The sequence below is a fragment of the Rhinoderma darwinii genome, chromosome 1, assembly GCF_050947455.1.
Source record: "Rhinoderma darwinii isolate aRhiDar2 chromosome 1, aRhiDar2.hap1, whole genome shotgun sequence".
Lineage (NCBI taxonomy): Eukaryota > Metazoa > Chordata > Amphibia > Anura > Rhinodermatidae > Rhinoderma > Rhinoderma darwinii.
Genome location: NC_134687.1, coordinates 372,460,597 through 372,473,579, shown reverse-complemented (window position 1 = coordinate 372,473,579; position 12,983 = coordinate 372,460,597). Strand labels below are relative to the sequence as shown.

The 12,983-nt window shown below is 33.2% G+C and overlaps 13 non-coding genes across 13 annotated transcripts; all 13 read right to left on the bottom strand.

Annotated features, from left to right (window-relative positions):
* Positions 1–857: 857 nt before the first annotated feature.
* On the bottom strand, positions 858–929 carry TRNAT-UGU (transfer RNA threonine (anticodon UGU)). Its single transcript has one exon. It is a non-coding gene; the product is annotated as a tRNA-Thr (tRNA).
* Positions 930–1,792: 863 nt separating this feature from the next.
* Positions 1,793–1,865, bottom strand: TRNAT-UGU (transfer RNA threonine (anticodon UGU)). Its single transcript has one exon. It is a non-coding gene; the product is annotated as a tRNA-Thr (tRNA).
* Positions 1,866–2,729: 864 nt separating this feature from the next.
* Positions 2,730–2,802, bottom strand: TRNAT-UGU (transfer RNA threonine (anticodon UGU)). The gene has a single exon. It is a non-coding gene; the product is annotated as a tRNA-Thr (tRNA).
* Positions 2,803–3,666: 864 nt separating this feature from the next.
* On the bottom strand, positions 3,667–3,739 carry TRNAT-UGU (transfer RNA threonine (anticodon UGU)). Its single transcript has one exon. It is a non-coding gene; the product is annotated as a tRNA-Thr (tRNA).
* An 864-nt stretch (positions 3,740–4,603) lies between these two features.
* Positions 4,604–4,676, bottom strand: TRNAT-UGU (transfer RNA threonine (anticodon UGU)). Its single transcript has one exon. It is a non-coding gene; the product is annotated as a tRNA-Thr (tRNA).
* Positions 4,677–5,541: 865 nt separating this feature from the next.
* On the bottom strand, positions 5,542–5,614 carry TRNAT-UGU (transfer RNA threonine (anticodon UGU)). Its single transcript has one exon. It is a non-coding gene; the product is annotated as a tRNA-Thr (tRNA).
* An 864-nt stretch (positions 5,615–6,478) lies between these two features.
* Positions 6,479–6,551, bottom strand: TRNAT-UGU (transfer RNA threonine (anticodon UGU)). Its single transcript has one exon. It is a non-coding gene; the product is annotated as a tRNA-Thr (tRNA).
* Positions 6,552–7,415: 864 nt separating this feature from the next.
* On the bottom strand, positions 7,416–7,488 carry TRNAT-UGU (transfer RNA threonine (anticodon UGU)). Its single transcript has one exon. It is a non-coding gene; the product is annotated as a tRNA-Thr (tRNA).
* An 864-nt stretch (positions 7,489–8,352) lies between these two features.
* Positions 8,353–8,425, bottom strand: TRNAT-UGU (transfer RNA threonine (anticodon UGU)). Its single transcript has one exon. It is a non-coding gene; the product is annotated as a tRNA-Thr (tRNA).
* An 864-nt stretch (positions 8,426–9,289) lies between these two features.
* TRNAT-UGU (transfer RNA threonine (anticodon UGU)) lies at positions 9,290–9,362 on the bottom strand. The gene has a single exon. It is a non-coding gene; the product is annotated as a tRNA-Thr (tRNA).
* An 864-nt stretch (positions 9,363–10,226) lies between these two features.
* Positions 10,227–10,299, bottom strand: TRNAT-UGU (transfer RNA threonine (anticodon UGU)). Its single transcript has one exon. It is a non-coding gene; the product is annotated as a tRNA-Thr (tRNA).
* Positions 10,300–11,163: 864 nt separating this feature from the next.
* TRNAT-UGU (transfer RNA threonine (anticodon UGU)) lies at positions 11,164–11,236 on the bottom strand. The gene has a single exon. It is a non-coding gene; the product is annotated as a tRNA-Thr (tRNA).
* Positions 11,237–12,100: 864 nt separating this feature from the next.
* On the bottom strand, positions 12,101–12,173 carry TRNAT-UGU (transfer RNA threonine (anticodon UGU)). The gene has a single exon. It is a non-coding gene; the product is annotated as a tRNA-Thr (tRNA).
* Positions 12,174–12,983: the final 810 nt, after the last annotated feature.

Here is a 12,983-nt window from a genome sequence, read left to right as displayed (position 1 = left end):
ACATATCTGCTAATGCAACGTCGTGGGTTTATTCGAAATCACCCAAGTCGTATACTTCCATTACTATAGTTGGTCTTACAAAGGAGAAGCATGACAAAATAACAGTTTAAAAACATGACTCCAGAACTAGCTGCGAATTTATTGGTTTATTTGCAGAAAAATGAAAGAGCTGCTCTTACAAATGAGAAGCCTGAAAAAAGTGTAAAACTCTAATTCTAGAACTGGCTGCTTATTTTATTAGTAGATTGGCACAAAATTTAAATAGGTTTTTAGTGGATTGGAGAGAAACAGAATTGTCCATCATGAATTCCTAAAAAACTTTATGATTTACATTAAGGTATCAGAAACATGCTTCAGAAACAAAGAACAATTCAAACTTTTAGACAGTTTGGAAATCACAACTGAATGAATTGATGTGTTTGGAAACAGAATGAGGAACAGAATTGTCCATCATGAATTCCTAAAAAATTTTATGTTTTACATTAAGGTATCAGAAACATGCTTCAGAAACATAGAAACAAATCAAACTTTTAGACAGTTTGGAAATCACAACTGAATGAATTGATGTGTTTGGGGAACAGAATGAGGAACAGAATTCTCCATCATGAATTCCTAAAAAATATTAGAGCAGAGGCAAGATTTTTTTCCAAATTTTTCCATGGGAGATCAAACATGCATAATTTCCTGTTTAAAACTTTTTTTAAATGTTAACGTTGGACATATACAATGGATTGAATGAAACAATGATGTCTGAATATTTCAGTTTAGGCCAAGCAATTATCTGAAAGGAAATGACATCTTAGTATTTTCTGTGATGAAGAAATTATCTTATTACATACTCTAGGCACAAACAATAAAGGCCCCAGTGAGAATTGAACTCTCAACCCTGGTTTACAAGACCAGTGCTCTAACCACTGAGCTATGAAGCCAACATATCTGCTAATGCAACGTCGTGGGTTTTATTCGAAATCACCAAGTCGTATACTTCCATTATCCTATAGTTGGTCTTACAAAGGAGAAGCATGACAAAATAACAGTTTAAAAACATAACTCCAGAACTAGCTGCGAATTTATTGGTTTATTTGCAGAAAAATGAAAGAGCTGCTCTTACAAATGAGAAGCCTGAAAAAAGTGTAAAACTCTAATTCTAGAACTGGCTGCTTATTTATTAGTAGATTGGCACAAAATTTAAATAGGTTTTTAGTGGATTGGAGAGAAACAGAATTGTCCATCATGAATTCCTAAAAAACGTTATGATTTATCTTAAGGTATCAGAAACATGCTTCAGAAACAAAGAAACAATTCAAACTTTTAGACAGTTTGGAAATCACAACTGAATGAATTGATGTGTTTGGGGAACAGAATGAGGAACAGAATTGTCCATCATGAATTCCTAAAAAATTTTATGTTTTACATTAAGGTATCAGAAACATGCTTCAGAAACATAGAAACAAATCAAACTTTTAGACAGTTTGGAAATCACAACTGAATGAATTGATGTGTTTGGGGAACAGAATGAGGAACAGAATTCTCCATCATGAATTCCTAAAAAATATTACGAGCAGAGGCAAGATTTTTTTCCAAATTTTTCCATGGGAGATCAAACATGCATAATTTCCTGTTTAAAACTTTTTTTAAATGTTAACGTTGGACATATACAATGGATTGAATGAAACAATGATGTCTGAATATTTTCAGTTTAGGCCAAGCAATTATCTGAAAGGAAATGACATCTTAGTATTTTCTGTGATGAAGAAATTATCTTATTAGATACTCTAGGCACAAACAATAAAGGCCCCAGTGAGAATTGAACTCACGACCCCTGGTTTACAAGACCAGTGCTCTAACCACTGAGCTATGAAGCCAACATATCTGCTAATGCAACGTCGTGGGTTTTATTCGAAATCACCCAAGTCGTATACTTCCATTATCCTATAGTTGGTCTTACAAAGGAGAAGCATGACAAAATAACAGTTTAAAAACATGACTCCAGAACTAGCTGCGAATTTATTGGTTTATTTGCAGAAAAATGAAAGAGCTGCTCTTACAAATGAGAAGCCTGAAAAAAGTGTAAAACTCTAATTCTAGAACTGGCTGCTTATTTATTAGTAGATTGGCACAAAATTTAAATAGGTTTTTAGTGGATTGGAGAGAAACAGAATTGTCCATCATGAATTCCTAAAAAACTTTATGATTTACATTAAGGTATCAGAAACATGCTTCAGAAACAAAGAAACAATTCAAACTTTTAGACAGTTTGGAAATCACAACTGAATGAATTGATGTGTTTGGGGAACAGAATGAGGAACAGAATTGTCCATCATGAATTCCTAAAAAATTTTATGTTTTACATTAAGGTATCAGAAACATGCTTCAGAAACATAGAAACAAATCAAACTTTTAGACAGTTTGGAAATCACAACTGAATGAATTGATGTGTTTGGGGAACAGAATGAGGAACAGAATTCTCCATCATGAATTCCTAAAAAATATTACGAGCAGAGGCAAGATTTTTTTCCAAATTTTTCCATGGGAGATCAAACATGCATAATTTCCTGTTTAAAACTTTTTTTAAATGTTAACGTTGGACATATACAATGGATTGAATGAAACAATGATGTCTGAATATTTTCAGTTTAGGCCAAGCAATTATCTGAAAGGAAATGACATCTTAGTATTTTCTGTGATGAAGAAATTATCTTATTAGATACTCTAGGCACAAACAATAAAGGCCCCAGTGAGAATTGAACTCACGACCCCTGGTTTACAAGACCAGTGCTCTAACCACTGAGCTATGAAGCCAACATATCTGCTAATGCAACGTCGTGGGTTTTATTCGAAATCACCCAAGTCGTATACTTCCATTATCCTATAGTTGGTCTTACAAAGGAGAAGCATGACAAAATAACAGTTTAAAAACATAACTCCAGAACTAGCTGCGAATTTATTGGTTTATTTGCAGAAAAATGAAAGAGCTGCTCTTACAAATGAGAAGCCTGAAAAAAGTGTAAAACTCTAATTCTAGAACTGGCTGCTTATTTATTAGTAGATTGGCACAAAATTTAAATAGGTTTTTAGTGGATTGGAGAGAAACAGAATTGTCCATCATGAATTCCTAAAAAACTTTATGATTTACATTAAGGTATCAGAAACATGCTTCAGAAACAAAGAAACAATTCAAACTTTTAGACAGTTTGGAAATCACAACTGAATGAATTGATGTGTTTGGAAAACAGAATGAGGAACAGAATTGTCCATCATGAATTCCTAAAAAATTTTATGTTTTACATTAAGGTATCAGAAACATGCTTCAGAAACATAGAAACAAATCAAACTTTTAGACAGTTTGGAAATCACAACTGAATGAATTGATGTGTTTGGGGAACAGAATGAGGAACAGAATTCTCCATCATGAATTCCTAAAAAATATTACGAGCAGAGGCAAGATTTTTTTCCAAATTTTTCCATGGGAGATCAAACATGCATAATTTCCTGTTTAAAACTTTTTTTAAATGTTAACGTTGGACATATACAATGGATTGAATGAAACAATGATGTCTGAATATTTTCAGTTTAGGCCAAGCAATTATCTGAAAGGAAATGACATCTTAGTATTTTCTGTGATGAAGAAATTATCTTATTACATACTCTAGGCACAAACAATAAAGGCCCCAGTGAGAATTGAACTCTCAACCCCTGGTTTACAAGACCAGTGCTCTAACCACTGAGCTATGAAGCCAACATATCTGCTAATGCAACGTCGTGGGTTTTATTCGAAATCACCCAAGTCGTATACTTCCATTATCCTATAGTTGGTCTTACAAAGGAGAAGCATGACAAAATAACAGTTTAAAAACATAACTCCAGAACTAGCTGCGAATTTATTGGTTTATTTGCAGAAAAATGAAAGAGCTGCTCTTACAAATGAGAAGCCTGAAAAAAGTGTAAAACTCTAATTCTAGAACTGGCTGCTTATTTATTAGTAGATTGGCACAAAATTTAAATAGGTTTTTAGTGGATTGGAGAGAAACAGAATTGTCCATCATGAATTCCTAAAAAACTTTATGATTTACATTAAGGTATCAGAAACATGCTTCAGAAACAAAGAAACAATTCAAACTTTTAGACAGTTTGGAAATCACAACTGAATGAATTGATGTGTTTGGAAAACAGAATGAGGAACAGAATTGTCCATCATGAATTCCTAAAAAATTTTATGTTTTACATTAAGGTATCAGAAACATGCTTCAGAAACATAGAAACAAATCAAACTTTTAGACAGTTTGGAAATCACAACTGAATGAATTGATGTGTTTGGGGAACAGAATGAGGAACAGAATTCTCCATCATGAATTCCTAAAAAATATTACGAGCAGAGGCAAGATTTTTTTCCAAATTTTTCCATGGGAGATCAAACATGCATAATTTCCTGTTTAAAACTTTTTTTAAATGTTAACGTTGGACATATACAATGGATTGAATGAAACAATGATGTCTGAATATTTTCAGTTTAGGCCAAGCAATTATCTGAAAGGAAATGACATCTTAGTATTTTCTGTGATGAAGAAATTATCTTATTACATACTCTAGGCACAAACAATAAAGGCCCCAGTGAGAATTGAACTCTCAACCCCTGGTTTACAAGACCAGTGCTCTAACCACTGAGCTATGAAGCCAACATATCTGCTAATGCAACGTCGTGGGTTTTATTCGAAATCACCCAAGTCGTATACTTCCATTATCCTATAGTTGGTCTTACAAAGGAGAAGCATGACAAAATAACAGTTTAAAAACATAACTCCAGAACTAGCTGCGAATTTATTGGTTTATTTGCAGAAAAATGAAAGAGCTGCTCTTACAAATGAGAAGCCTGAAAAAAGTGTAAAACTCTAATTCTAGAACTGGCTGCTTATTTATTAGTAGATTGGCACAAAATTTAAATAGGTTTTTAGTGGATTGGAGAGAAACAGAATTGTCCATCATGAATTCCTAAAAAACGTTATGATTTACATTAAGGTATCAGAAACATGCTTCAGAAACAAAGAAACAATTCAAACTTTTAGACAGTTTGGAAATCACAACTGAATGAATTGATGTGTTTGGGGAACAGAATGAGGAACAGAATTGTCCATCATGAATTCCTAAAAAATTTTATGTTTTACATTAAGGTATCAGAAACATGCTTCAGAAACATAGAAACAAATCAAACTTTTTAGACAGTTTGGAAATCACAACTGAATGAATTGATGTGTTTGGGGAACAGAATGAGGAACAGAATTCTCCATCATGAATTCCTAAAAAATGTTACGAGCAGAGGCAAGATTTTTTTCCAAATTTTTCCATGGGAGATCAAACATGCATAATTTCCTGTTTAAAACTTTTTTTAAATGTTAACGTTGGACATATACAATGGATTGAATGAAACAATGATGTCTGAATATTTTCAGTTTAGGCCAAGCAATTATCTGAAAGGAAATGACATCTTAGTATTTTCTGTGATGAAGAAATTATCTTATTAGATACTCTAGGCACAAACTATAAAGGCCCCGGTGAGAATTGAACTCACGACCCCTGGTTTACAAGACCAGTGCTCTAACCACTGAGCTATGAAGCCAACATATCTGCTAATGCAACGTCGTGGGTTTTATTCGAAATCACCCAAGTCGTATACTTCCATTATCCTATAGTTGGTCTTACAAAGGAGAAGCATGACAAAATAACAGTTTAAAAACATAACTCCAGAACTAGCTGCGAATTTATTGGTTTATTTGCAGAAAAATGAAAGAGCTGCTCTTACAAATGAGAAGCCTGAAAAAAGTGTAAAACTCTAATTCTAGAACTGGCTGCTTATTTATTAGTAGATTGGCACAAAATTTAAATAGGTTTTTAGTGGATTGGAGAGAAACAGAATTGTCCATCATGAATTCCTAAAAAACGTTATGATTTACATTAAGGTATCAGAAACATGCTTCAGAAACAAAGAAACAATTCAAACTTTTAGACAGTTTGGAAATCACAACTGAATGAATTGATGTGTTTGGGGAACAGAATGAGGAACAGAATTGTCCATCATGAATTCCTAAAAAATTTTATGTTTTACATTAAGGTATCAGAAACATGCTTCAGAAACATAGAAACAAATCACACTTTTAGACAGTTTGGAAATCACAACTGAATGAATTGATGTGTTTGGGGAACAGAATGAGGAACAGAATTCTCCATCATGAATTCCTAAAAAATATTACGAGCAGAGGCAAGATTTTTTTCCAAATTTTTCCATGGGAGATCAAACATGCATAATTTCCTGTTTAAAACTTTTTTTAAATGTTAACGTTGGACATATACAATGGATTGAATGAAACAATGATGTCTGAATATTTTCAGTTTAGGCCAAGCAATTATCTGAAAGGAAATGACATCTTAGTATTTTCTGTGATGAAGAAATTATCTTATTAGATACTCTAGGCACAAACAATAAAGGCCCCAGTGAGAATTGAACTCACGACCCCTGGTTTACAAGACCAGTGCTCTAACCACTGAGCTATGAAGCCAACATATCTGCTAATGCAACGTCGTGGGTTTTATTCGAAATCACCCAAGTCGTATACTTCCATTATCCTATAGTTGGTCTTACAAAGGAGAAGCATGACAAAATAACAGTTTAAAAACATAACTCCAGAACTAGCTGCGAATTTATTGGTTTATTTGCAGAAAAATGAAAGAGCTGCTCTTACAAATGAGAAGCCTGAAAAAAGTGTAAAACTCTAATTCTAGAACTGGCTGCTTATTTATTAGTAGATTGGCACAAAATTTAAATAGGTTTTTAGTGGATTGGAGAGAAACAGAATTGTCCATCATGAATTCCTAAAAAACGTTATGATTTACATTAAGGTATCAGAAACATGCTTCAGAAACAAAGAAACAATTCAAACTTTTAGACAGTTTGGAAATCACAACTGAATGAATTGATGTGTTTGGGGAACAGAATGAGGAACAGAATTGTCCATCATGAATTCCTAAAAAATTTTATGTTTTACATTAAGGTATCAGAAACATGCTTCAGAAACATAGAAACAAATCACACTTTTAGACAGTTTGGAAATCACAACTGAATGAATTGATGTGTTTGGGGAACAGAATGAGGAACAGAATTCTCCATCATGAATTCCTAAAAAATATTACGAGCAGAGGCAAGATTTTTTTCCAAATTTTTCCATGGGAGATCAAACATGCATAATTTCCTGTTTAAAACTTTTTTTAAATGTTAACGTTGGACATATACAATGGATTGAATGAAACAATGATGTCTGAATATTTTCAGTTTAGGCCAAGCAATTATCTGAAAGGAAATGACATCTTAGTATTTTCTGTGATGAAGAAATTATCTTATTAGATACTCTAGGCACAAACTATAAAGGCCCCGGTGAGAATTGAACTCACGACCCCTGGTTTACAAGACCAGTGCTCTAACCACTGAGCTATGAAGCCAACATATCTGCTAATGCAACGTCGTGGGTTTTATTCGAAATCACCCAAGTCGTATACTTCCATTATCCTATAGTTGGTCTTACAAAGGAGAAGCATGACAAAATAACAGTTTAAAAACATAACTCCAGAACTAGCTGCGAATTTATTGGTTTATTTGCAGAAAAATGAAAGAGCTGCTCTTACAAATGAGAAGCCTGAAAAAAGTGTAAAACTCTAATTCTAGAACTGGCTGCTTATTTATTAGTAGATTGGCACAAAATTTAAATAGGTTTTTAGTGGATTGGAGAGAAACAGAATTGTCCATCATGAATTCCTAAAAAACGTTATGATTTACATTAAGGTATCAGAAACATGCTTCAGAAACAAAGAAACAATTCAAACTTTTAGACAGTTTGGAAATCACAACTGAATGAATTGATGTGTTTGGGGAACAGAATGAGGAACAGAATTGTCCATCATGAATTCCTAAAAAATTTTATGTTTTACATTAAGGTATCAGAAACATGCTTCAGAAACATAGAAACAAATCACACTTTTAGACAGTTTGGAAATCACAACTGAATGAATTGATGTGTTTGGGGAACAGAATGAGGAACAGAATTCTCCATCATGAATTCCTAAAAAATATTACGAGCAGAGGCAAGATTTTTTTCCAAATTTTTCCATGGGAGATCAAACATGCATAATTTCCTGTTTAAAACTTTTTTTAAATGTTAACGTTGGACATATACAATGGATTGAATGAAACAATGATGTCTGAATATTTTCAGTTTAGGCCAAGCAATTATCTGAAAGGAAATGACATCTTAGTATTTTCTGTGATGAAGAAATTATCTTATTAGATACTCTAGGCACAAACTATAAAGGCCCCGGTGAGAATTGAACTCACGACCCCTGGTTTACAAGACCAGTGCTCTAACCACTGAGCTATGAAGCCAACATATCTGCTAATGCAACGTCGTGGGTTTTATTCGAAATCACCCAAGTCGTATACTTCCATTATCCTATAGTTGGTCTTACAAAGGAGAAGCATGACAAAATAACAGTTTAAAAACATAACTCCAGAACTAGCTGCGAATTTATTGGTTTATTTGCAGAAAAATGAAAGAGCTGCTCTTACAAATGAGAAGCCTGAAAAAAGTGTAAAACTCTAATTCTAGAACTGGCTGCTTATTTATTAGTAGATTGGCACAAAATTTAAATAGGTTTTTAGTGGATTGGAGAGAAACAGAATTGTCCATCATGAATTCCTAAAAAACGTTATGATTTACATTAAGGTATCAGAAACATGCTTCAGAAACAAAGAAACAATTCAAACTTTTAGACAGTTTGGAAATCACAACTGAATGAATTGATGTGTTTGGGGAACAGAATGAGGAACAGAATTGTCCATCATGAATTCCTAAAAAATTTTATGTTTTACATTAAGGTATCAGAAACATGCTTCAGAAACATAGAAACAAATCACACTTTTAGACAGTTTGGAAATCACAACTGAATGAATTGATGTGTTTGGGGAACAGAATGAGGAACAGAATTCTCCATCATGAATTCCTAAAAAATATTACGAGCAGAGGCAAGATTTTTTTCCAAATTTTTCCATGGGAGATCAAACATGCATAATTTCCTGTTTAAAACTTTTTTTAAATGTTAACGTTGGACATATACAATGGATTGAATGAAACAATGATGTCTGAATATTTTCAGTTTAGGCCAAGCAATTATCTGAAAGGAAATGACATCTTAGTATTTTCTGTGATGAAGAAATTATCTTATTAGATACTCTAGGCACAAACAATAAAGGCCCCAGTGAGAATTGAACTCACGACCCCTGGTTTACAAGACCAGTGCTCTAACCACTGAGCTATGAAGCCAACATATCTGCTAATGCAACGTCGTGGGTTTTATTCGAAATCACCCAAGTCGTATACTTCCATTATCCTATAGTTGGTCTTACAAAGGAGAAGCATGACAAAATAACAGTTTAAAAACATAACTCCAGAACTAGCTGCGAATTTATTGGTTTATTTGCAGAAAAATGAAAGAGCTGCTCTTACAAATGAGAAGCCTGAAAAAAGTGTAAAACTCTAATTCTAGAACTGGCTGCTTATTTATTAGTAGATTGGCACAAAATTTAAATAGGTTTTTAGTGGATTGGAGAGAAACAGAATTGTCCATCATGAATTCCTAAAAAACGTTATGATTTACATTAAGGTATCAGAAACATGCTTCAGAAACAAAGAAACAATTCAAACTTTTAGACAGTTTGGAAATCACAACTGAATGAATTGATGTGTTTGGGGAACAGAATGAGGAACAGAATTGTCCATCATGAATTCCTAAAAAATTTTATGTTTTACATTAAGGTATCAGAAACATGCTTCAGAAACATAGAAACAAATCACACTTTTAGACAGTTTGGAAATCACAACTGAATGAATTGATGTGTTTGGGGAACAGAATGAGGAACAGAATTCTCCATCATGAATTCCTAAAAAATATTACGAGCAGAGGCAAGATTTTTTTCCAAATTTTTCCATGGGAGATCAAACATGCATAATTTCCTGTTTAAAACTTTTTTTAAATGTTAACGTTGGACATATACAATGGATTGAATGAAACAATGATGTCTGAATATTTTCAGTTTAGGCCAAGCAATTATCTGAAAGGAAATGACATCTTAGTATTTTCTGTGATGAAGAAATTATCTTATTAGATACTCTAGGCACAAACTATAAAGGCCCCGGTGAGAATTGAACTCACGACCCCTGGTTTACAAGACCAGTGCTCTAACCACTGAGCTATGAAGCCAACATATCTGCTAATGCAACGTCGTGGGTTTTATTCGAAATCACCCAAGTCGTATACTTCCATTATCCTATAGTTGGTCTTACAAAGGAGAAGCATGACAAAATAACAGTTTAAAAACATAACTCCAGAACTAGCTGCGAATTTATTGGTTTATTTGCAGAAAAATGAAAGAGCTGCTCTTACAAATGAGAAGCCTGAAAAAAGTGTAAAACTCTAATTCTAGAACTGGCTGCTTATTTATTAGTAGATTGGCACAAAATTTAAATAGGTTTTTAGTGGATTGGAGAGAAACAGAATTGTCCATCATGAATTCCTAAAAAACGTTATGATTTACATTAAGGTATCAGAAACATGCTTCAGAAACAAAGAAACAATTCAAACTTTTAGACAGTTTGGAAATCACAACTGAATGAATTGATGTGTTTGGGGAACAGAATGAGGAACAGAATTGTCCATCATGAATTCCTAAAAAATTTTATGTTTTACATTAAGGTATCAGAAACATGCTTCAGAAACATAGAAACAAATCACACTTTTAGACAGTTTGGAAATCACAACTGAATGAATTGATGTGTTTGGGGAACAGAATGAGGAACAGAATTCTCCATCATGAATTCCTAAAAAATATTACGAGCAGAGGCAAGATTTTTTTCCAAATTTTTCCATGGGAGATCAAACATGCATAATTTCCTGTTTAAAACTTTTTTTAAATGTTAACGTTGGACATATACAATGGATTGAATGAAACAATGATGTCTGAATATTTTCAGTTTAGGCCAAGCAATTATCTGAAAGGAAATGACATCTTAGTATTTTCTGTGATGAAGAAATTATCTTATTAGATACTCTAGGCACAAACAATAAAGGCCCCAGTGAGAATTGAACTCACGACCCCTGGTTTACAAGACCAGTGCTCTAACCACTGAGCTATGAAGCCAACATATCTGCTAATGCAACGTCGTGGGTTTTATTCGAAATCACCCAAGTCGTATACTTCCATTATCCTATAGTTGGTCTTACAAAGGAGAAGCATGACAAAATAACAGTTTAAAAACATAACTCCAGAACTAGCTGCGAATTTATTGGTTTATTTGCAGAAAAATGAAAGAGCTGCTCTTACAAATGAGAAGCCTGAAAAAAGTGTAAAACTCTAATTCTAGAACTGGCTGCTTATTTATTAGTAGATTGGCACAAAATTTAAATAGGTTTTTAGTGGATTGGAGAGAAACAGAATTGTCCATCATGAATTCCTAAAAAACGTTATGATTTACATTAAGGTATCAGAAACATGCTTCAGAAACAAAGAAACAATTCAAACTTTTAGACAGTTTGGAAATCACAACTGAATGAATTGATGTGTTTGGGGAACAGAATGAGGAACAGAATTGTCCATCATGAATTCCTAAAAAATTTTATGTTTTACATTAAGGTATCAGAAACATGCTTCAGAAACATAGAAACAAATCACACTTTTAGACAGTTTGGAAATCACAACTGAATGAATTGATGTGTTTGGGGAACAGAATGAGGAACAGAATTCTCCATCATGAATTCCTAAAAAATATTACGAGCAGAGGCAAGATTTTTTTCCAAATTTTTCCATGGGAGATCAAACATGCATAATTTCCTGTTTAAAACTTTTTTTAAATGTTAACGTTGGACATATACAATGGATTGAATGAAACAATGATGTCTGAATATTTTCAGTTTAGGCCAAGCAATTATCTGAAAGGAAATGACATCTTAGTATTTTCTGTGATGAAGAAATTATCTTATTAGATACTCTAGGCACAAACAATAAAGGCCCCAGTGAGAATTGAACTCACGACCCCTGGTTTACAAGACCAGTGCTCTAACCACTGAGCTATGAAGCCAACATATCTGCTAATGCAACGTCGTGGGTTTTATTCGAAATCACCCAAGTCGTATACTTCCATTATCCTATAGTTGGTCTTACAAAGGAGAAGCATGACAAAATAACAGTTTAAAAACATAACTCCAGAACTAGCTGCGAATTTATTGGTTTATTTGCAGAAAAATGAAAGAGCTGCTCTTACAAATGAGAAGCCTGAAAAAAGTGTAAAACTCTAATTCTAGAACTGGCTGCTTATTTATTAGTAGATTGGCACAAAATTTAAATAGGTTTTTAGTGGATTGGAGAGAAACAGAATTGTCCATCATGAATTCCTAAAAAACGTTATGATTTACATTAAGGTATCAGAAACATGCTTCAGAAACAAAGAAACAATTCAAACTTTTAGACAGTTTGGAAATCACAACTGAATGAATTGATGTGTTTGGGGAACAGAATGAGGAACAGAATTGTCCATCATGAATTCCTAAAAAATTTTATGTTTTACATTAAGGTATCAGAAACATGCTTCAGAAACATAGAAACAAATCACACTTTTAGACAGTTTGGAAATCACAACTGAATGAATTGATGTGTTTGGGGAACAGAATGAGGAACAGAATTCTCCATCATGAATTCCTAAAAAATATTACGAGCAGAGGCAAGATTTTTTTCCAAATTTTTCCATGGGAGATCAAACATGCATAATTTCCTGTTTAAAACTTTTTTTAAATGTTAACGTTGGACATATACAATGGATTGAATGAAACAATGATGTCTGAATATTTTCAGTTTAGGCCAAGCAATTATCTGAAAGGAAATGACATCTTAG